Source organism: Nicotiana tabacum, chromosome 6 (genome assembly GCF_000715075.1).
Source record: "Nicotiana tabacum cultivar K326 chromosome 6, ASM71507v2, whole genome shotgun sequence".
NCBI lineage: Eukaryota > Viridiplantae > Streptophyta > Magnoliopsida > Solanales > Solanaceae > Nicotiana > Nicotiana tabacum.
This window is the reverse complement of record NC_134085.1, coordinates 214,776,124-214,798,010: the sequence shown is the minus strand read 5'-3', so window position 1 is coordinate 214,798,010 and position 21,887 is coordinate 214,776,124. Positions and strand designations below refer to the sequence as shown.

Below are 21,887 nucleotides of genomic sequence, written 5' to 3'. Positions count from 1 at the left end.
TCTCTGAACTATATCCTCCTTCGTATCCGCTGCTTATGTGGCATATTGTGTGTAATAACTCGTGAAATAGCGCGTGAAGGCTAGAAAAATCCATCAAAATAGCCCACATGGCAGTGTCTAATTGCTAATTAGCCCTTTTTTAAAAAAAAATGTATTTTTTAATTATTATTTTTTTCTCATTTTCATTATATTTCACCCTCCTTCCTCATTTTCCACCTTTCTTCTCCATTTTTCACCTTTCCCTTCCATTTCTCCATCCGGTTCCATATGAAATTCTCCCTCTCTTGTTATTGAATTTCTCTTCAAGCTTCTGAAATACATTTGGAGGAGAACAAGATATATGAGAACAATGGAGTTTTCATAATGCAAGGGACATAACCCACATAAAAACCCTCGATATATTATATCGAGGGTTATTGGGGGAAAATGAAGGTCACAACGAAACTTAATGGAGAAAATCGCTCCTGAGAGAAAGAGAAGCCATTATCGAAAGATAAGAGAAAAGGGGATTTTACTGAATGCTTTTTGCCTCAGACCTCTTATATGTTTTAATCGGGTGAATAATATTTACCCATTTAATAAATTGGGGTTAATATTTAAAATACGTAATTCAGTTATTTTTTGATTAGGCTAATTAATAACTATGTGGAGTGCCACATGGCACATACAAATTTGCGAGAGTGTATCATACATACCATTAAAAAGGCGACGGGAGGTTTTTAATATGAAGGAGGATACAGTTGAGGGAAGTTTTGGGGATATGCAATAATATTTACCCAATTGCTTTCTTTCCCTTCGGGAGATTGACCAATCTCCATGTATGATTCTGATGAAGGGACTGTATTTCATCATTCATGGTAATCCTCCACTTATCTTCTTCTGAACTTTGTACAGCGTCTTTATAAGTGGTAGGAACATCATCAGCTACAATTGAGGTTGCACAAGCAACCGTCTCTATGAGACGAACAGGTTTCGTTATTGTTCTTTTTAGCCTGCTGGTTGCTATTGATTCAAGTTGTTGTTGAGGTTCCTGAGGTTGAATCTCCTCTACAGGCTCTCCTTCTAGAGGGTAATGTTCATTTGTTTCCTCCTCTGCTTCTTGTGTAGGAAAAATAAATTTTCCCTTAAACTCCACCTGTTTAGAAGCACCTTCATTTTGTTTGGTATCTTCTGTTACCTTACTTACCATAGTAGATTCATCAACGGTAACATCCCTGCTGAATATTACTTTCTTTGTCATAGGATATCATAAGCGATATCCTTTGACTCCAAAAGTAATTCCCATAAAAATAGCCTTCTTTGCCCTTGGATCCAATTTTGACTCTGTCACATGATAATATGCAGTTGAGCCAAACACGTGCAAAGAGTCATAAGCTACAGCAGGCTTTCCATACCATTTTTCAAATGGTGTCTTGCCATCAATAGCAGCAGATGGTAGACGATTAATGAGGTGGCATGCATATGTAATTGCCTCAGCCCAAAATTCTTTGCCCAAGCCAGCATTGGATAACATACACCGTACCTTCTCCAGCAAGGTCCGGTTCATACGTTCTGCCACTCCATTCTGTTGTGGTGTATGTCTAACAGTGAAATATCGGACGATGCCATCATTTTCACAGACCTTATTGAAATGATCATTTTTGTATTCACCTCCATTGTCTGTACGAATACACTTGATCCTCCTGCCTGTTTGATTCTCCACCATCGTCTTCCATTTGAGAAAAATTTCCAGCACTTCATCTTTGCTTTTCATTGTATACACCCACACTCTTCGGGAAAAATCATCAACAAAGGTTACAAAATAGTGCTTCCCACCCAATGAAGGTGTTTTGGAAGGACCCCAAACATCAGAGTGTACATAATTCAAAATGCCTTTAGTATTATGGATCGTTGTACCAAATTTAACCCTTGTCTGTTTTCCTTTGACACAATGCTCACAAAACTCCAAGTTGCAAGCCTTTACTCCTTTTAACAATCCTTGATATGATAGAGTTTTCAAGGATTTTCCTTCAGCATGTCCCAAGCGCATGTGTCATAGCTTGGTTGCTTCTGCCTCTTTGTCGTCACTGGATGTCACTGTCGATGTCCCAATAACTGTACTGTCACGATAGCGGTACATATTATTATTCTTCCGATTAGCCTTTATTACCACTAGTGCACCGGAGCATACTCTCATCACTCCATTTTCTGCAATGATTTTGAACCCTTTTGATTCTAGGGCTCCTACAGAGATGAGATTCTTCTTCAAATCCGGTACAAATCGAACATCTGTTAATATTCTGATCATTCCATCATGGTTCCTTAATCGTATTGAACCAATGCCATTTGAGGTAAGAGGGTTGTTATCCGCTGTGTGGATGACTCCATATTCTCCTTCTTGAAATTCCACAAACCAGTCCCTGTTGGGACACATATGATAGCTACAAGTCGAGTCCATCAACCATATGTCTGATGATGTTGATGACTCTGTTGTAACTAATAAGAAGTCTGAATCATCACAATCAGCTACATTTGAATCCATAATGGCCTTTCCATTGTTATGTTTGGCCTTATTTTTCAACTTCGGACAATCTTTCTTCCATTGCTATTTTTCTCGACAAAAGGCACATTCATCTTTGCTGGGTCTGGATATTGACTTGGATCTTCCCTTTTTTGTCCTCGTTTGATTTTTAGGACGACCCCTCACAAATAGTGCTTCTCCTTCTCCGCCCTTCTGTTTTTCTCGCTTTCTTTGTTCATAGCTATACAAAGCCGAATAAACTTCTCTGAGAGAAACTTCGTCATTTTCATGGAGTAGAGTAGTTTCAAGGTGCTCGTACTCATCAGGAAGTGACGCCAACAACATCAAGGCCAAGTCACCATCATCATAAGTTGTATCCATATTTTGCAAATCTGTGACCAACTTATTGAAACTGGTGATATGTTCATTCATCGTGGTACCAGGAACATAGGTGAAGTGAAACTGTCTCTTCTTCATGTACAATTTATTTTGACTGTTTTTCTTCAAAAATTTATCCTCCAGTGCTTTCCATAATTTACTTGCAGAAGTTTCCTTTGTGTATGGATATTTCTGCTCTCTAGCAAGGTAGGATCGAATGGTACCGCAAGCAACACGGTTGAAAATTTTCCAATCTTCTTCTCCAATAACATCTGGTCTCTTTTCTTCAATGGCAAGATCTAGCCCTTGTTGAAAAAGTACATCTAGAACCTCGCCTTGCCAATCCCAAAATGCCCGGACCCGTCAAAAATTTCTACCGCAAATTTCGCATTTGACACAATTCTTGTCATAAGCGAAGATGCCAATGATGACGTATTGTTGACACTTGATGTAGATTCTTCTTGTTTATTGTCTCCCATATTTGACACAAATATTATTTAATAGCTGACGACACAAATCAAGATTATTTCCTTTCTGATGTAGAAGATCAGACTAAGCTGCAACCACAGAGCATACTCAGACAGAACCTTGACTCAGTTACCAAGATAAATCTTTTCTGATGTGGAAGATTAGACTATGCTGCAACCACAGAGCATACTCAGACAGAACCTTGACTCAGTTACCAAGATAAATCTTTTCTGATGTGGAAGATCAGACTATGCTGCAACCACAGAGCATACTTAGACAGTACCTTGGTTCTGATACCAATTGTTGCGGAAGCCAAATGTATATAGTGTGAATAAGTCACAACTACTATGCCAAAAATTATGACAGCCACCAAATAATAAATAAGACAATAAAGCAACAATAAAAGGAACACCAGAATTTACGAGGTTAGGCTAATTTTGCCTACTCCTCGAACACAACCAATATTTTATTCCACTCCAAAAATACAAATGAAATAATACTAAAGAGAGAAGATAGAAATGCCTTAAACAGATGAGAAGGCAAATGAGAGGTGTGTATAAATCCTAAACATTAGGCCTTCTTTTATAGGGGGGAAAATCCCCCCCAACTCTTCTCCCAACCGATGTGGGACTTTGGCATTTTGCCAAACTTCAACACTATATATGTTATTTGGATTGAATATTCAGGGTGTTAATTGTATGCAGCTTCTCCGTTAGAATAAGATTGTTATGATTTTTCCTAGTTAATTAAACAGGTAAATATTTGCCCATGTAGTGGGATGCTAATGAATTTACAGACAGACAGGTTGAAATATGAATTAGGAACTCTAAGTACATTTTATCTTGAGTTTTGGACCCAACTCAGTGTTGAATGAGGAAAGCTGCTAGAAGTGGTTCCCTAGCATATCAGAATTAACTCTAATCAAGAGTATAGTTGCAAATGATCAACGAAACCCAGAACCAACTGCTTAGCATGCGCGGCAATGCAAGATGGCATTGCAGTATATCATCCTTCGTGTCCGCAGCTAGTACCCTATCTAAACTATCATTTGTCCCCAAAAACCCTCTGAACTATATCCTCTTTAGTATTCGCTACCAGTTCCCTATCTAAACTATCCCTTGTCCCCAAAAACTCTTTGAACTATATCCTCCTTCGTATACGCTGCTTATGTGGCATATTGTGTGTAATAACTCGTGAAATAGCGCGTGAAGGCTAGAAAAATCCATCAAAATAGCCCACATGGCAATGTCTAATTGCTAATTAGCCCTTTTTAAAAAAAATGTATTTTTTAATTTTTTTTTTCTCATTTTCATTATATTTCACCCTCCTTCCTCATTTTCCACCTTTCTTCTCCATTTTTCACCTTTCCCTTCCATTTCTCCATCCGGTTCCATATGAAATTCTCCCTCTCTTGTTATTGAATTTCTCTTCAAGCTTCTGAAATACATTTGGAGGAGAACAAGATATATGAGAACAATGGACTTTTCATAATGCAAGGGACATAACCCACATAAAAACCCTCGATATATTATATCGAGGGTTATTGGGGGGAAATGAAGGTCACAACGAAACTTAATGGAGAAAATCGCTCGTGAGAGAAAGAGAAGCCATTATCGAAAGATAAGAGAAAAGGGATTTTACTGAATGTTTTTTGCCTCAGACCTCTTATATGTTTTAATCGGGTGAATAATATTTACCCATTTAATAAATTGGGGTTGATATTTAAAATACGTAATTCAGTTATTTTTTGATTAGGCTAAATAATAACCATGTGGAGTGCCACATGGCACATTTCTTACAAATTTGCGAGTGTATCATACATACCATTAAAAAGGCGACGGGAGGTTTTTAATATGAAGGAGGATACAGTTGAGGGAAGTTTTGGGGATATGCAATAGTTTAGGGAGGAATCTGACAAAAACGTGATAGTTTAGGCGGGTTTTAGGATATTTACTCTTCTTTTTTTGTAAAGGGTACACACATATTCTACACTAGCACAGCTTTAATCAGCTTAGAAGCTGGTCTTGACTGAAGATATCAGTTGACCTGTGAAACAACATAACAAGGTTCACGTTTTTCAGAACAATGAGAGCCTAAAGTTGAAAGACTTGGGTCTTGATCATCGTATCACAATCCTAACTACAAGACTCCCTTTTATCACAAGAATTGGTTTTCATCACCCATACTCATATTTGGAAAAAGGTAATTTTCCTGGAAACAGAGCAATAACATCAATTAGCAAACTCTAAGAAGAGTATCTTATATGTAATCAAAAGATGCAGCAATGCAAAAACGGAGAGCTTAGACTCCAAGAACATGATTCTTGAGTAAGAACATGCAGAGGTAGGCACTGACCTATTTTACAACAGCCGTCCATAAAGACCAAGAAATAATTTACTATCCTAAACTAATTGAAGAAGAACAGTTTGTATCAGGGTATCTAACAAAATGCGACTAGAGTTGGTGCTTTTCCTCCAGGAAGCTTTCTAAACCCTTCCATCTATGAACTTCAGTGTCTGTATATACAAAAAAAGTCATTTCAACAAAAGAATGGTCTACTACAGATCAAGAGATCAATTTTATGCTGCTATTAAAAAATACAAAATGCATCAAACTTCATGGTTGATCCTATTTGACTGTAGCAAACATTATTACTCAATCTCCTTATGAGTGCAACGAACATCATGATATAAAGCATTTTAGCTTACTTTAAGAAAATGTAGTTCAGAAAACTGGTCACCAAAAGATTACTTTGTGCTAAATAACACCACACCCCCCCCCCCTTCCCACCCAAGGAAATGAGAGAAAGTAGAAAAATGCTACAATGTAGCCTCCGGATATCACCCACTGTAAATCCTAGAGGGTTGAAAAGCAATTTCTAATTACTCCCCAGAATGCTTGTCAACCGATCCTTTTGTTAATTTGTAACCAGAAATTATTTTCCAAATACAACTCAATCTTGACATGTAGCAACCAAGTTAAACAGGCATACCTCACCCATAATTCATAACCTGGATACAAACTTGACAACAATAGAGAGTGTGTTGAGTATAAGAAGAACACTCGGATATTGAGTTGCATAAGTAAGACCAAGTAGCTGGCCCTTGAATGGACTCTCAGAAATAATGGTCCAAATACACACATCAATCCCAAAATGTAGCAACAAAGTTAAACAAGCATACCTCACGCAAGAATCATCATCCAGATACAAACTTTACAACAATACAAAGTGTGTTAAGGAGTATGAGAAGAACTCTCAGATATTGAGTTGCATAAATAAGACCAAGTAGCTGGCCCTTGAATGAATTTCTTCTAACCCCTGAATATTCCTGGAAGCTCCATCCTCTTGGAGCAAGGAAACGATCTTCGTTCAATATCGCAAGTGCATTTGCAAGAAGTAAGCAGCCCTCGAGCAATGTCCACAAGCCCATAGCCTGAATTATGTTGTAATATTATCAGTATCTCCTTTCACAAGAATCTGTTCTCATATCTCACTTATTTGTAAAATCTTTCTAAATCAGCTAAATTGTGTTCAGAATGACCCAACAATGCAACTTAGAAGGTTAATAACATGTAAATAAATAAAGCAATTGCGTAAATACACAGCTATTAAACACTTGAAGATCAATGGAAGCAGTTACTAATAACTTTTCATATAACAAATTGCGCAAGCAGAGAAACTGGTATTATTGGAAACAAAGTGGCCCTAAAAAGAGTGAAACAGATATAGAGAAATTCTTTTTTCTTTTTTTTTTTCCATGACAGTGGCGTTCGGGCCAATTTGTGCGCACCTCAACTATTACTCTGAATAACCTCCAGTAGAGATTGGTACGATTCAATTCAACATTTTTGTTCGTTCTGGTTTGATACCCCAACGAACGTACCAGATAACTCAGCCAACAAGACTTGGCAGATGGAAAGAAATCACCTAGTGTTTTCTTGTCTCCGCTAAGATTTGAACAGACCTCATTGTCAGCACTGTAATGTATTTTAATGATGAAAAGTTAATTAGTGTTGCTACTGAACAAAAACCGTCTTTGCAGAATTCATTCGAAGCATAAGTCACAGCCCCCAAGTCCATGAAGGAGAAGGATAAAAATGAGCCCAAATACAAATTAGAAGAAAACAAGGACCTCATTGTCAGCATTCTAATGTATTTTAATGATGAAAAGTTAATTAGTGTTGCTACTGAACAAAAACCGTCTTTGCGGAATTCATTCGAAGCATAAGTCACAGCCCTAAGTCCATGAAGGAGAAGGATAAAAATGAGCCCAAATACAAATTAGTCGAAAACGAGGACCCATTTTTCGGGCCATAACATCATAAATTAAATACCCAGAGCAAAGGACTACATAAATAAGCAACAAACATACAGTATAGTGGTAGAGAGATCTGGAACATATAACTAAGCATTAGGGGGATAAATGGGTTGTGGCAGGTACTTTGACGGAAGTAGCTAACAGCTTTTATTTAGTGAAGGCAAAGAAGAAACTCACGATAGTTTGGATCAATGTACCCTGCTGTTATAATCTGGTCTATTCAGGAAAGAAAGGAATTGCAGGTTTGTTCGAAGGCAGTATCACCTCAGTGAGAAAGAAAGGAATTGGAGGTTTGTTCGAAGGCAGTATCACCTCAGTGAGAGCCAAACGTTTAAATCATTTAGGTTTTTGGCGTAAAGTAGATTTAATAAATAACTCAGAATTGTAACACAGAGATTGTTTTTGCTGTACATAGTGCAACTACTTCACGCCAAATGAGCAAAATTTATTTGCCTTAATACAAAATTTACTTGATTCCAAATGAGTAAAATTTAGTGCAGCTCGAGTAGGTAGCACACTAGCACCCCTCAAGCATCTTATATTTGATGTAAAATGTTTAAAGCACATTATCATTTATAAAGAAAGAACTCCAATCAAATATACATATATCTATCGTAATGTTCACATATACATGGTATCCATCAGAATATCAAACTGATATGTGTATGTATATATAACAACATGTGCAATATATTAGACCAAAATTGTTGCCTCCAAGGAATCATAGAGTAGAATTAAAAAGGGCAGTTCGGTGCACTAAGCTCCCGCTACGGGGTTCGGGGAAAGGCCGGATCACAAGGGTCTATTGTACGCAGTCTTACCCTGCATATCTGCAAGAGGTTATTTTCACGACTTGAACCCGTGACCTCATGGCAGCAACTTTACCAGTTACGCCGAGACTCCCCTTCACAAATCTTTCACAAACCCGTGACCTCATGGCAGCAATATTCATAGGGTAGAATAAGCTGCATTATAATTATTGACAAGCATGGTCAGCTGGTTTACCAGCTGAATTACTACGTTTTTTATAGAAACCAAATCAAGCAACAATTTTTCACTATTGGATCACTTCATATTCACGATAACTACCACTTGATTCCAAATTGAGCATACTGTGAGAATATATAAGAATACCATATCAAAACACACGTAGATTTCCATAATATCTAAACCAAAATCAGCTAAATTTTCCCAAAATAAGAAAGAATATAAAGCATGATAGAATTAGGGAATCAAACCTTCGAAAAATTGTGAATTCTGGTCGATGACGGAGATCTAGGGTTTCAGAGCCTTTATTGAGGAACCTGCAGGCGTACCGGAGAAAGCAAAGAATATGAAAAGGTCGAAATTGGAATCAACGGAGCTATGGACGGAATCTGAAATGGAGATTGGAGATGGGCCGTATTTATGGGCTTTGTTCCTCATTCTATTGGGGCTACATGGAATCTTTACGTAAATAGCCGGTTATATTTATTGTTTACTATTTCCAGCCATATACATAAATTATATATTAATTATACATAGTTATACCCATTTAATACATAAATTATACATATATTATATATCCACATGCTATTTTTAATTTAAATGGTTGGGTGAGCGGCTATTTATGTTAATTCTTCTTAATATAATACATCCCATTTTGGGCCTTTTTGTTCGGAAAAGTTAAAAGTTAAAAAACTAGCCATTTCTCGACCTTGTAATTGAATATAGTCTTCTTCTCTTTTTTTTTGCTAGATTCAAAAATCTTTGAAAAATAGCCATATTTTTTAATTCATGACAGTGTTATTGATTTCGCACTTAAAATGGTGAACGAGTTTCACTTTTAGAGTTCGGAATCAATGACACTATCAAGGATTTCAAAAATCAACACAATATCCTGAATTTGTTTACTGGTTTAAGTTCGAATTTTCATATTAAAGGTGACTACTTTCAAAGAATTTTCAAACACCGACTATTTTTCTAATACTATCATTCTCTCCTCTCTTTTTTATTTTTATTTTTATTTTATGAGAGAATGGTGCAGATCTTTTGTGATAATAAGCTAGAAAAATAACTCCAACTTGTACTATAGGCCGAATGTTGTCTGGCAGTTTGACATTTGCAAGCTCAACGAGACAACGACCTTTCTATTTTAATCTTATAATTTAAGTTGTTGAATTAAAACTAGAGATGAAGTGTCTGCAGTCCTCATATTCACTTGTTATAAAAGCTCAATGACCTTTCTATTTTAGTCTTCTAATGCCTTTGCTATTAACCATTTCTGATGTCGTAACTATTTCAGTTATAGTCCACATATTCAATTGTTCCAAACACGAAATTTCTTACAATTTGTCCTGATTATCATACATACATACGTACAATGATATAAACCAACCTTTTGTATTTTGCTACATACCCCTCTCCTTTTTGTTGTTGTGGATTGGATCTAGGGATGGCAACGAGGCGGGACGGATACGAGGCATGGCTGGTTAAAATAATTTTTAAATTTTTTAAAGCAGAGCGGGTTGCGGGTTTAATGCGGGGCAACTTTGAATTTTATCTTTTTTGAAACAAAGCAACCATTACAACTACAATTTCACATTATTCTTCACTAGCACGAATATTATTTTGATTTATAATTAACCAATTTGCATAAGTCTCACCAAAATGATATTACATAAGTCAAGATATCGTATTAATAATAGGAAATGATAATAACCCATTTATTTTGAAAGATCAGCGTAATACTATCTCAGTTTTATGTTTATGTGATTTTATTAAACTTTTCATTTTTATAAAATAATAAAATGTCAAACTAGTTTGTTCTAGAAAAAAATTAAAGAAAAAAGAAAAAAATTAAGTGGGGCAGGGAGGGTTGAAAACTAAAAAAATAACTATATGGGGCAGGGCGGGGCGGGTTAAATTTTTTGTGGGTTTTTTCAAACCCGCCCCGCCCCGCTCGATTGCCATCCCTAATTGGATCTTCTTGGGACAAAGGAGAACAACTTTAAAATAGTACGGGGTAGCCAGTTTTCGGACTGGTCATTCAAAAATAGCCAGCATTTGCCAAGTCATTAAAAAATAACCACTATTTTGCTGCAACAGAGACTGGTCCAGCATAATATACTGGAGTTCGGTGCACCTGTGTATGAACTTTCAGCATATTTTGTTGGACCGGTATACTTTGCTGGAACTCCAGTATAATATACTGGAGTATTTTTCAGATTTTAAACAGTGTTTTCGTTCAAATTTATCTTTACATGAAAAATGGCTGAATTTCGATAACTTTTGAAACTATGGCTATTTTTGAATGACCACTTGTAAATCTGGCTATTTTTGAATTTCTCCCGAGAAAAACCTATGTATTCCGTTACCATATTTTCTCCCTTGAGAACCCCTCCCCCACCCCCCACCCCCCAAAAAAAGTAATATTCCATTGCTATCTTTTTCTCTCTTTTTTTCCTTTAGATTTACTTCATTGTCATCTATCATATAAAAAATAGTAGTTTGTTGTACAAAACATACCACATTTAGAGTCCGAAGAAGGATTACACTCCAAAGAGATGTGATGTAATCAGCGTACTTTAATACAATTTCACAACTATCATTGATTATGTACTTTAAAAAAATTGGAAGATAAGAAATTACAAAGTTTGGTGTGATGTATCTACTTTATCTCCAAAACGAAAAAGTAAACAAGTACTTATCGCAATAATCTTCAAATATTACACCAAATTTTGGAATCACCAAAATCTATGGCCAAAGTTGTGGTCCACACGCTATACACAAGTTACATTAGTTGTGAAAATGAGATTTTGACGCTACAAACACTCATTTATTAATAGGTCTCGTCTCGAGGTTCCGTAAAAATTTACCCGCATCATTGAGTATTTGTACCAAACCAATAGATACATGACATGTGTCTTTCACATAGACTTCAAACATTTAACCATGTTAAATTATATGCATTCTCATCTAATTAAATTAATTAATCATAGTGAGTTAATATAGTTTGGTGTAAACACCCGGTGTGGGTAAGTATTTACTCTCGAGGTCCCTTTCACTCCTCCTTCCCAGACCTTCTTCTCACCTAAACCATTTTTACTCCTTGTTCACTTTTACTTGACACGTTTTGAATTTTCACGCCCTTAAGAAATAATAAATGAAGTGCATAATTTACCATGATACCTATATTAATTGATGCATATTTTATTGAATTTGAGAAACTGATTTGAAATGAGTAATAAATATTGTGGGTATAACAAGAGAAAAAAATTGTCTTCTCTTGATATGCGTAAAGTGATAAGTAAAAATAAAAATCAACTTTTAATATACATGCCAAGTAAAAGTGAAAGGAGGAAGTATATACCAAACAAACATGCATTGATTAGTTAATGTTTGTAAATAACTACGTACAATAGAAAACAAGTGTGTAACCACCGAAAGGTGTAGTGGTTGCTTAGGATCGCATCATTTGCATGGTATGGCGTTTATTGAAATGCGAAAAATGACATTGTATAACCGTTGTAAAAAGTAATAGTCGAAAAATATAAAAAAATTATATATTATATATATAAAAATTATACAAATTTTATACAATTTTCCGACTATCAAATGTAAATAGTTTCTGACGTGGGTTAAAAGTGATAATACCCCTAAATTATGCTCCCTTCGGTCCACAATAAGTGACTATTTTACCTTTGGCACACACTTTAAGGAAAGACGAACTCTTAGAGAAAAAAAGATGTATTCACTAAATTAACCTTAATTAATTGTTACCTTGACATATTGGAATATGTTAATAAGGGCAATTTTTTTAAAAAATAAAATTAATTACTTCTTGATTATGTAAATGAACAATTATTTTAGACCAAAATAAAAAGGTAAACTGGTCACTTATTATGGACCGGAGCGAGTAGCTAACTGTTAGCTCAATGGAATAAATTTCATCATCCCAAAGTAGTTGAATAAAGTAAAATTGGTTTATTGGAGACTCGGTTAATGAGGTTACGAGAGACATACAACAACAACAACAACAACAACAACAACAACAACAAAAAACCAGTAGAATCTCACCAGTGGGGTATAGAGAGGATAGAGTATACGCATACCTTACCCCTACACCGGAGGAATAAAAAGGTTATTTCCGGGAGACCCTCAGCTCAGACACGAGAGATATACAACGACAATAAATCAAGTACAATCCTACACGTGGGTTCTAAGAAAGAGAAATTATTTCCGATAGACTCTCGGCTCAAGAACATTGAAAATGACACAATAAATAAACAGTGACAATGGCAAAGAAATAAGATAACAGAAACAAATAGCACATCATGTAATGGCAAAGAAATTAGAAATACGAAGTTACAAGAGAAGTGCGAAAACTACAATCAATAATGCCACATCGTCTAACAACAAGAAACTCGAAATAGGAGAATATAAGACTAGTACTGATATTATTAGTATGACTAGAAGAGACTCTTGATTACCTATCAACCCATAACCCTAATTCTCGACCTCCAAACCTTCCTATCGAGAGACATAAGTTAAAGAAATAAAAAGCTTATTTGTGCAAATGTTTCTGGGATTTATCGATCCTTAGTCAAAGATTTTTGTATCAGCTCGTGGAGATATGAAAAGCCTTTTAAGTAGGGAATATTTTATCCTTTTAATAGACGTACACTACTCACATTTGACTTAGTTTAGTTACCTAATGATTAAACCAACAAAAGAAAAAGGTAAAATAGCACGGGCTAGTCAGTTTTAGGACTGGTTCTTAAAAAAATAGCGAGCGTTTTAAAATCATTGAAAAATAGCAACCATTTTACTGCAATATGGAAAGTTTCAACATAGTATACTAGAGATTGATGCACATGTGTATCACTATTAGATACACATCATTTTCCCACGAAAAATTCCCACAGAAAAATTTTCAGTAGCAATTCCCACCGAAATACAGTGGGAAAATTAAAATTCCTTTTCCTAGAAAAATAATAACATTTGCCATTGAATATCCGTGGGAATGATTTGGCGCAAAAATGTGCGGGATTTAGTTCCCTCTGATTATGTGGAAAAAGTCATTAAAAAAATAATTATATAAAAATGAAAAAATTTCCTAGTGAAGACAGTGGGAACTTAAACAATAAATAAAAAAAGTTTTTATATATTCCCATAGACTCAATGTAAACGGATATTTTTAATTTTTTCTTATAATTATGAAAAAGATTTCACACAAAGATTTTCCAGGGTAGTATTGGGAAAGTTTAATTATTATTCACATAACCTTAAGTTTTCCCTCATTCTATTCACATCGTATTTTCCCCTCTGTATCTTCCACTCCAGACGCTTCTCACTTCACTTCATTCCCAGGTAATTCGACCCCTCCCTCCGTCCGCCTCTCTCTCTCTCTTTCTCTCTCTCCCTCCTCTCTTCGTTTTTGATTTCCCCCAAAGTACTTTGAAACTTAGGGGTTTTTTCAAACCCTAGGTTTTAAAAAATTAATGTGAAACGAATCAAGTTGTCCTTTCTTTTCTTTCTCGATTTCTTTAATTTCTAGGTCTCAATTTTACAATTTTCGTAGTTGCTGATGGAGTTATATAGAGATAATATGAATTCCACTTTCAAGATCAAACTTGTTTCTGAAATTTTGTAGTTGTACATTCGATTTTTGTATGCTTTGTTGAAGAATCCAAGCAATAAGAAGAAAAAATCATAGATTATAAAAAAGCTATTCAACAATCTGTAACAGGTAAACGCTCAAATCATAGATGATAATCTTGAATGGATTTTTAAGAAAAAATGCCCCAAAAATTGGACTGGGGAGTTCCTGGTTTGTTGATTATTACATACCAAGATATGAGATTTTTTATTTAGTCATTTACTGTTCTCTTGTGCATAGAAAAACTTAATGGTTCTTCTCCAAGTGTGATAGGGTAGGGGTTGTTTTTGGTTTTTGTAATTTTTGGAGTATAAGCTGACTGGATGTGATTTTTTCACAGGGTATTAAAGAACATTTTATGTGGTGCTTATAATCAATTAGTTTAATTAATCTATTAAAAACACCTTTAGTTTCCTCTATATTTTTCTTTCATCCCAAGAGATATACATGTGATGACCCGAAAGGTCATCACTTGTTTTAAAAACAAATTCAGCATTTCGAGGCCTTAAAACCTTTTTTTTACCTCACCTCGATTTGTGTGTGTGATTCGAACGTATATCCGGAATCTTTTATGTGAAAATATAAGAAATAAAAATTTCTAGAGTTAAAATTTGATTATGGTTGACTTTGGTCAATATTTTGAGCAAACGGATCCGGATCTGTGTTCCGACGATCCCAGGAGGTCCGCAGTAAAATATAAGACTTGGGCATATGCTCGAAAATGAATTCTGAGGTCCCAAGCCTTAGAAATTAATTTTTTAAAGAAATTATTTTACTGAATTATTTATTAAATAAAGAAAAGAATTAATGTTTGAAACCATTGGTATCGGCCCCGTATTTTGGTTTCGGAGTTCGCTACAAACGTGTTAAAGTATTTTAATGATAACTATGAAATTTGGTGAAAAATGGAGTTTATTTGACGTGATTTGGACCTCCGGTTGAAGAGTTATGAACTTTAAGTGTTCCTAATGAAAATGATGAGTTTTGAGGTTTAATTCATAGTTTTACATGTTATTTTCATGATTTGATTGGACGAACAAGTCCGTATGATGTTTTTGGGTTAGTGTACATGTTTGGTTTAGAGCCCTGAGGGCTCGGGTAAGTTTTGGATAGGCCTCGGAGTGAAATTTAGACTTAGGAAGTTGCAGGTTTTTAGCTGGTATGTCGCAGGTCTACAGGCTTCGCATTTGCGAAGTCTGGCTCGCAAATGCGAGAGAAGGCCTGGGCAAGGCTGATTGCAAATGCGATCATTTCTTCGCAAATGCGAAGAGGCCCAGAAATCCCCCTTGGTCGCAAATGCGACTCCCCCGTCGCAAATGCGAGTTCGCAATTGCGAACAGTGGTCGCAAATGCGAGTGTAGCAGGTACTGAATCTTGGTCGCAATTGCGACATCTGCGACCTACAAATTCATAACTTAGCCAAAAATCTTTCATTTTTCAAACCCTTTCAAAACCAAAACACTCTTGGGCGATTTTTCAAAGACAAGTACTCTTCCAAATCGATTGTAAGTCATTTCTAACTTGTTTTCATTAATCTTTAACATCTTTTGTCATGATTTCAACTCAAAATCAAAGGTTTTCATGGGGGAAATTGGGTGTTTTGGGTAGAACCTAAGATTTTTAAATTTTGGGGATTTGGACCTCAATTTGAGGTCCGATTTCAAAACAAATTGTATATTTGGGTTCGGGGTTCGTGGGGGAATGGATAATCGGGTTTTGGTTCGAACCTCGGATTTTGACCATGTGGGCCCGGGGGCAATTTTTTACTTTTTGGAAAAAACTTTAGAAAACCTATTTTCATGCATTGGAATTGATTCATTTAGCATTTATTGATATAGTTACGTAACTTGTGGCTAGTTACGAGCGAATTGGTGGTGGAATCAAGAGGTAAAATGATAGTTGAGGCTTGAATTGTGTTCGTGGCATCGAGATAAGTGTTTGGTAACCTTAGCTTGAGGGATTAAGAGTTGTGTCTTTATGCTACGGGTTAACTGTGGAGTACGACGTATAGCATGGTGACGAGTATCTATACGTCAGTGTCAAGCATGCCCGTGAGTCTTGTATTGTAATTTTTATGACTCCGTTGTGGTTTATTCGTGCTTCATATGAGAATTATATTATTGTTCCCTTGCCGGAATATTGTTATGATATTATTGTTCCCTCTTTGGGATGTTGTTGTGATATTATTATTCCCGTGCCGGGATGTTGTTGTAATATTATTGCTCCCTTGACGGGATGTTGTTATTATATTATTGTTCCCTTGTCGGGATGTTGTTGTTACGTTATTATTCCCTTGTCGGGATGTTGTTGTTATACTATTGATCCCTCGCCGAGATTCTTTTATGATTGGTATTGATAAATAAAATGGGAGCGGGTTGCACGCCTGCAACGGTAATTCATAAAATGGGAGCGAGTTGTATGCCTACAACAGTAACACATGAAATGGAAGCGGGTTGCACGCCTGCAACGGTGACTATATGAAATGGGATCGGGTTGTACGCCTGCAACAGTATTACATGTGTACTTGTTTCTTATTTCCTTATCTTTTGCTGGTAATTGATTTATGGTGTTCCTTACATTTCTCTACTGTTATTCTGTTGTTATCTGTTACTCCCCGCAACATGTTTCCCCCGCCCAACTTTAGCTGTAATTATCTGCTTTTATTTCCGCTGTATATGATTTGACTGCACAGGTTTATTTGGTAGTCTGGTCCTAGCCTCGTCACTACTTTGCCAAGGTTAGGCTAGGCACTTACCCGTACATGGGGTCGGTTGTGCCGATACTATACTCTGCACTCTTTTGTGTAGATCCCAGTGCTGTAGACTTCGGACCGCAGTGAGATTGTTGTTTCTTGTTCATCAAGCGACCCGAGGTAGTCCTGCAGGTGTTCGTAGGCCTTGGCGTCTCCTTCTATCTACTATTCCTATTTCTTTCATGTATTTACTAGAGACAGTGTTGTATTTATTTATTTCAGACCTTTATTTGTAGTACTTCTAGACAGTCTGTGAAGTTGTGACACCAGTCTTGGGTAGATTTATTATGGATTGGTATTAGCAGTATTATTAAAACTTTACAATGCAGCCTTCCGCTTATTCCATTATGTTATTATCTAATTGTTGGCTCTTAACTGTTATTGGATTAAAAATGGAAACAAGGTAAATAGTTTAGTTGGTTGGCTTGCCTAACTTTCACTAGTAGATGCCATCACGACTCCCGAGGGTGGGAAATCTGGGTCGTGACAATGACTCAGCCGATTGTGAAGCCTGATATCACAGGTCACTTTGAACTCAAATAGTACATGGTACAACTGATTCAATCCATAGGGCAATATATGGGTCTATCTCATGAAGACCCGCAGAGGCACATTCAGAACTTTCTGGAAATTACAGACACTTACAATTATTCGAACGTTTCCAAGTACTATGTCGGGCTGACATTGTTTTCCTTTTCACTGATGGGGAAAGCTAAGGAATGGTTGCCAAAGGAGACCGCGAACTCAATCCACAATTGGGATGATCTAGCAAGGAAATTCTTAATCAAGTTTTTTCCACTAAGAATACAAAGTCGCTGAGGAGCCAGATTCTTGGTTTTCAACAACAAGATGGTGAGACTCTTTGACAAGCTTGGGAAAGATACAAGAAGCTACTCAGAGACTGCCCACACCATTGTCAGACTGATGAGGTGCTGGGTCACACTTTCGTTGATGGGCTGGACGAGGCATCAAAGATGAATCTTGACTCAACATGTGGGGGTAGTTGCATGGAAAGGCCGTACAGTGAGATCCATATCCTGCTAAATAATTTCACTGTTAATGATAATAATTGGCAAGGAGATGGGGAACCACGAAGAGCACTTAAACAAAAAGCAGTAGGTGTGATCGAGCTTGATGATTTCTTAGCCATGAGGGCAGATATAGCGAGATTAGCAAATCAGATGAATAAAATGACAATGCATCAAGCACAACAGATGCAACATGTGTAACATATGTCTATTTGATGTGAGTTATGTGGTGAAGGTCACACAACTGACATATGCCCCGTGAATCCTGAATCCATTATTACGTAGGGCAACAAGCTAGAGGGTCGATAAATCAAAATGCTCAATATGGTAGCACATACAATTCGAATTGGAGGAATCATCCTAACTTCTCTTAGGGGTGGAAATTAGAATATCAGGACTCAAGCTAACTACAATCAACCACCTAAACCCCCATAGTAAGCAGAAGAGAGGTTGACTGACATGATGAAAAAACTCTTGATAGACAATCAACAATTGCGCACAGAGTTCAGAAATCTAGAGAGTCAGTTTGGGCAAATGGCTAACAATCAAAATATTAGACCTGTTGGAGCTCTCCCGAGTGATACTAAGCCTAATCCTAAGGCTCAAGTCAATGCGGTTACCTTGAGAAATGGAAGAGTATAAGAAGACGTTCCAGAGAAAAAGAAGTATATAGCTAGTCCTGAAGGAGAATTAGTTCCTAAGCCAGTTGAGGAGAATAAGAAAGAGAACAAAGGATTAGAGCCAGTAATTGTGAAAAGGCCACCACCTTCGTTTCCACAAAGACTGCAAAAGCAAAAAGATGACGCTAAGTAAAAGAAATTCTTAAATGTTTTGAGCTAAGTGCGTGTGAATTTGCCTTTGGTGGAAATTTTATGAGAAGTGCCTAAGTATGCAAGGTATCTCAAAGATATTGGCAAACAAGCGAAGACATACAGAGTTTGAAATAGTTGCACTTACTGAAGAGTGCAGTGCTATAGTTCAGAGTAAACTTCCTCCTAAGTTAAAGGATTCTGGGTGTTTCACAATTCCTCTGTCTCTTGGAAAATAAGAAGTTGGTAGAGCCCTGTGTGATTTAGGAGCTTGTATAAATTTGATGTCATCCTCTTTGTTCAAGCAACTCGGATTGGGAGTGCTTAGACCTACTACAATCGCTTTACAGTTGGCAGATAGGTCACTAGTTATGCCAGAAGGAATTATTAAGGATGTGTTAGTTTGAGTGGGAAAGTTTATTCTTCCTGCTAATTCTTTTGTTCTTGATTACGAGACAGATAAGGAAGTACCCATTATTTTAGGGCGACCATTCTTAGCTACTAGTGGAGCGATTATTGATGTTAGGGAAGGGAAGTTGAAGATGAGAGTTGACGATGAGAAAATTACTTTTAATGTGTACAAGACACTTAAGCTTCCTAAGCATTATGAGGACTTGTGCATGATTACTGTGGTAGAACTGAAGGGGATAGAGCAGAGTCTGTATGTGAATTGTAGTGATTCGGATGGGACAACTAAGTTATAGGAAATGGTGTTGCACGCTGAGTGGGTAAGGATGATTGAGAAAAGAGCCATAGATGAAAGAAGAGACCTTCTGAGAGTGTGTAAAAAGGCTAGACTTAATGGGAGAAAGAAGAAGAAAAAGCGCCCAGCCTGAGCATAGTAGTAGTGTTGTGCCGCGATATTAAATTAGGTGCTTGTTGGGAGGCAACCCAGCTTTACTGCTTTCTTTTATTTTTATTTTTGTAATTTTTTTATGTATTATTTGTTTCTATTTTATAGGATTACAATCATCGGAAGCAAAACCATTGGAAGAATTCAAAAGCGAGCTAGATGGTTGGAACTAAGTGCGGGGTGCCCACACAAAGGACCATGCTTGAGGGAAGTTTGAGTACGTCGTGAGTTGTGATTGCTTCGGCCTTTAGCCTTTCAGTGAGTTTCTTATCTACCCTTGTTATTATTTTACTTTATTTGTGCAGTGGGGACACTGCACTTCTTTAAGTATAGGGTGAGAGAAATTCTCTAGATAATTAGTAGTAGTATGTTAGAAAAATATTAACTTCTTATTTTTGTTTTCGTAATTGTGTAATATTTTAGTAGCTCCTAAGAACAAATATCAAAAAAAGAAAAAAGAAGAAGAAAAATTATACTTTTCCCGACGATGGATCTCCTAGACAGTTTTATTGAGGGATTTAAGTCTAAAGAAAAATGACAAAAAGATTTTCTTTGTAGGTAGTGTGGTAATTTTTCCTTGGTTTTTCTTTGTGCCGCGGTTCTTTTGTAAGAATTTTATTTGAACCGGGTGTAGTTAGTTTTATTTTTTTTAGGAGTAGGAGATATTGTGCTATAAATTGAATTGAAGCAATATCTCTTGACTTTGTTATGCCTTGAGAATAGTGAGTACTTTGGTTGTGACGCTTAGACACAATTTTTTACTCTTGTATAAATACCTTAAATTGTATAATCTTAACTTTGCTTAACTGCTTTGACTAGAGTGTCTTGATGAGTCCAACCTGAGTGAGTTATGTGCCATGTGTGTGTGAGATTTATGTGTTATTCTGTGGATTGCATTTAATGTCTAGAATTTGCCCAGTGTGTCTGCAAAGCGAAATAGTAATTTTGTTCAGCCTTGAAAGTGATATAAGCGTTTCTTTGTTGATCCAGATACACATATTTTACCCGCCCAATTGTTATGTATTGTAGTTAACCCTTTGAGCCTGTAATCCTGCTTCTTTGGCAACCACATTACAAGCCTTACCCATTTGTTTGAATTAACCATCTATTTGAACCTTCTAACCTCTCATGAGCACTTGAATTATATGAACTGTGTAAAAGTTAAAGTGTGGGGTGGATGGTTTGGAGTTAATATACATTGATGTGAAGGTGAATTTATGGATTGACATAAGTATGAGATTTAAATGTTAAAATGTATGTATTAAAGTGCTTAGGGAGGTGTAGTCGCTCTTATATCCATATGTATCTTACCCGACCCGCAGCTTACATTACAACCAATTAAAGTCCTACTTTAATCCTAGACTGAATGAGCTCGATTAGTAGAGTAGTACACTACAGGCAAGCCTATGGTGCATCTTTTGTGGCATATGAATGTTGTTTCTAAGAGTGAGTGAATTCTTTCTATCTTGAGTTCCTAATTGTTCTTAAATTTTATTGGGTGTGGAACTACTGTCGTTTGTTGTGTGAGGGCACTTGATTTATGAGGAAAAGGTAATGTCATTGACCTCTATGTAAGAGTAAGTGAGTGAGTTGTAAATAATGTATGGTACTTGTGAGTCAAATCTTGAGGTGAAGATGTTACACTCTTGTCCTTAGTGTATTTTAAAGATTCTTGGTGTGATGAGTTAGGAGAATTGTTTAAAAAAGTCGTGTCTATATAAAGTGTAGTTTGATTGCTCGAGGACAAGCAACATTTAAGTGTGGAGTAGTGATGTTTGGCTATAATTATATATTTTTAGTGCATTACTTACCTTAACTTTTTGGGGCTTTAATGCTAAACTATAATATATTTGTGCTTAATTGAGTTTATTTTATGTGTAGGTACGTTGAAGACGAAATTGGGAGCAAAGTAGAGATTTTAAGTGTATTTTATATACTACAAGAATGATTCGTGATTGCCACACCTCCTTTTTCCTACACCCGGGAAGGAGTGTATAAGGGAGTTTTTTCAATTAAAGGACAATCGAAACGAGATTATTTACATTAAATTCAGAGTCGCCACTTGGGAGATTTATGGTGTCCCAAGTCACCGGTTTAAAATACCGAATCGAGGAACGGTTGACTCTGTAATACAGTCCGC

General features: G+C 36.4%; 1 long non-coding RNA gene and 1 other non-coding gene across 2 annotated transcripts; both read right to left on the bottom strand.

Moving 5' to 3' along the window:
• Positions 1-5,285: 5,285 nt before the first annotated feature.
• Positions 5,286-5,862, bottom strand: LOC107805965 (uncharacterized). Its single transcript, XR_001652555.2, has 2 exons — positions 5,702-5,862; positions 5,286-5,557 (listed from the first exon to the last, which is right to left on the bottom strand). It is a non-coding gene; the product is annotated as an uncharacterized LOC107805965 (long non-coding RNA).
• A 12,007-nt stretch (positions 5,863-17,869) lies between these two features.
• LOC142182483 (small nucleolar RNA R71) lies at positions 17,870-17,976 on the bottom strand. The gene has a single exon (XR_012711302.1). It is a non-coding gene; the product is annotated as a small nucleolar RNA R71 (small nucleolar RNA).
• Positions 17,977-21,887: the final 3,911 nt, after the last annotated feature.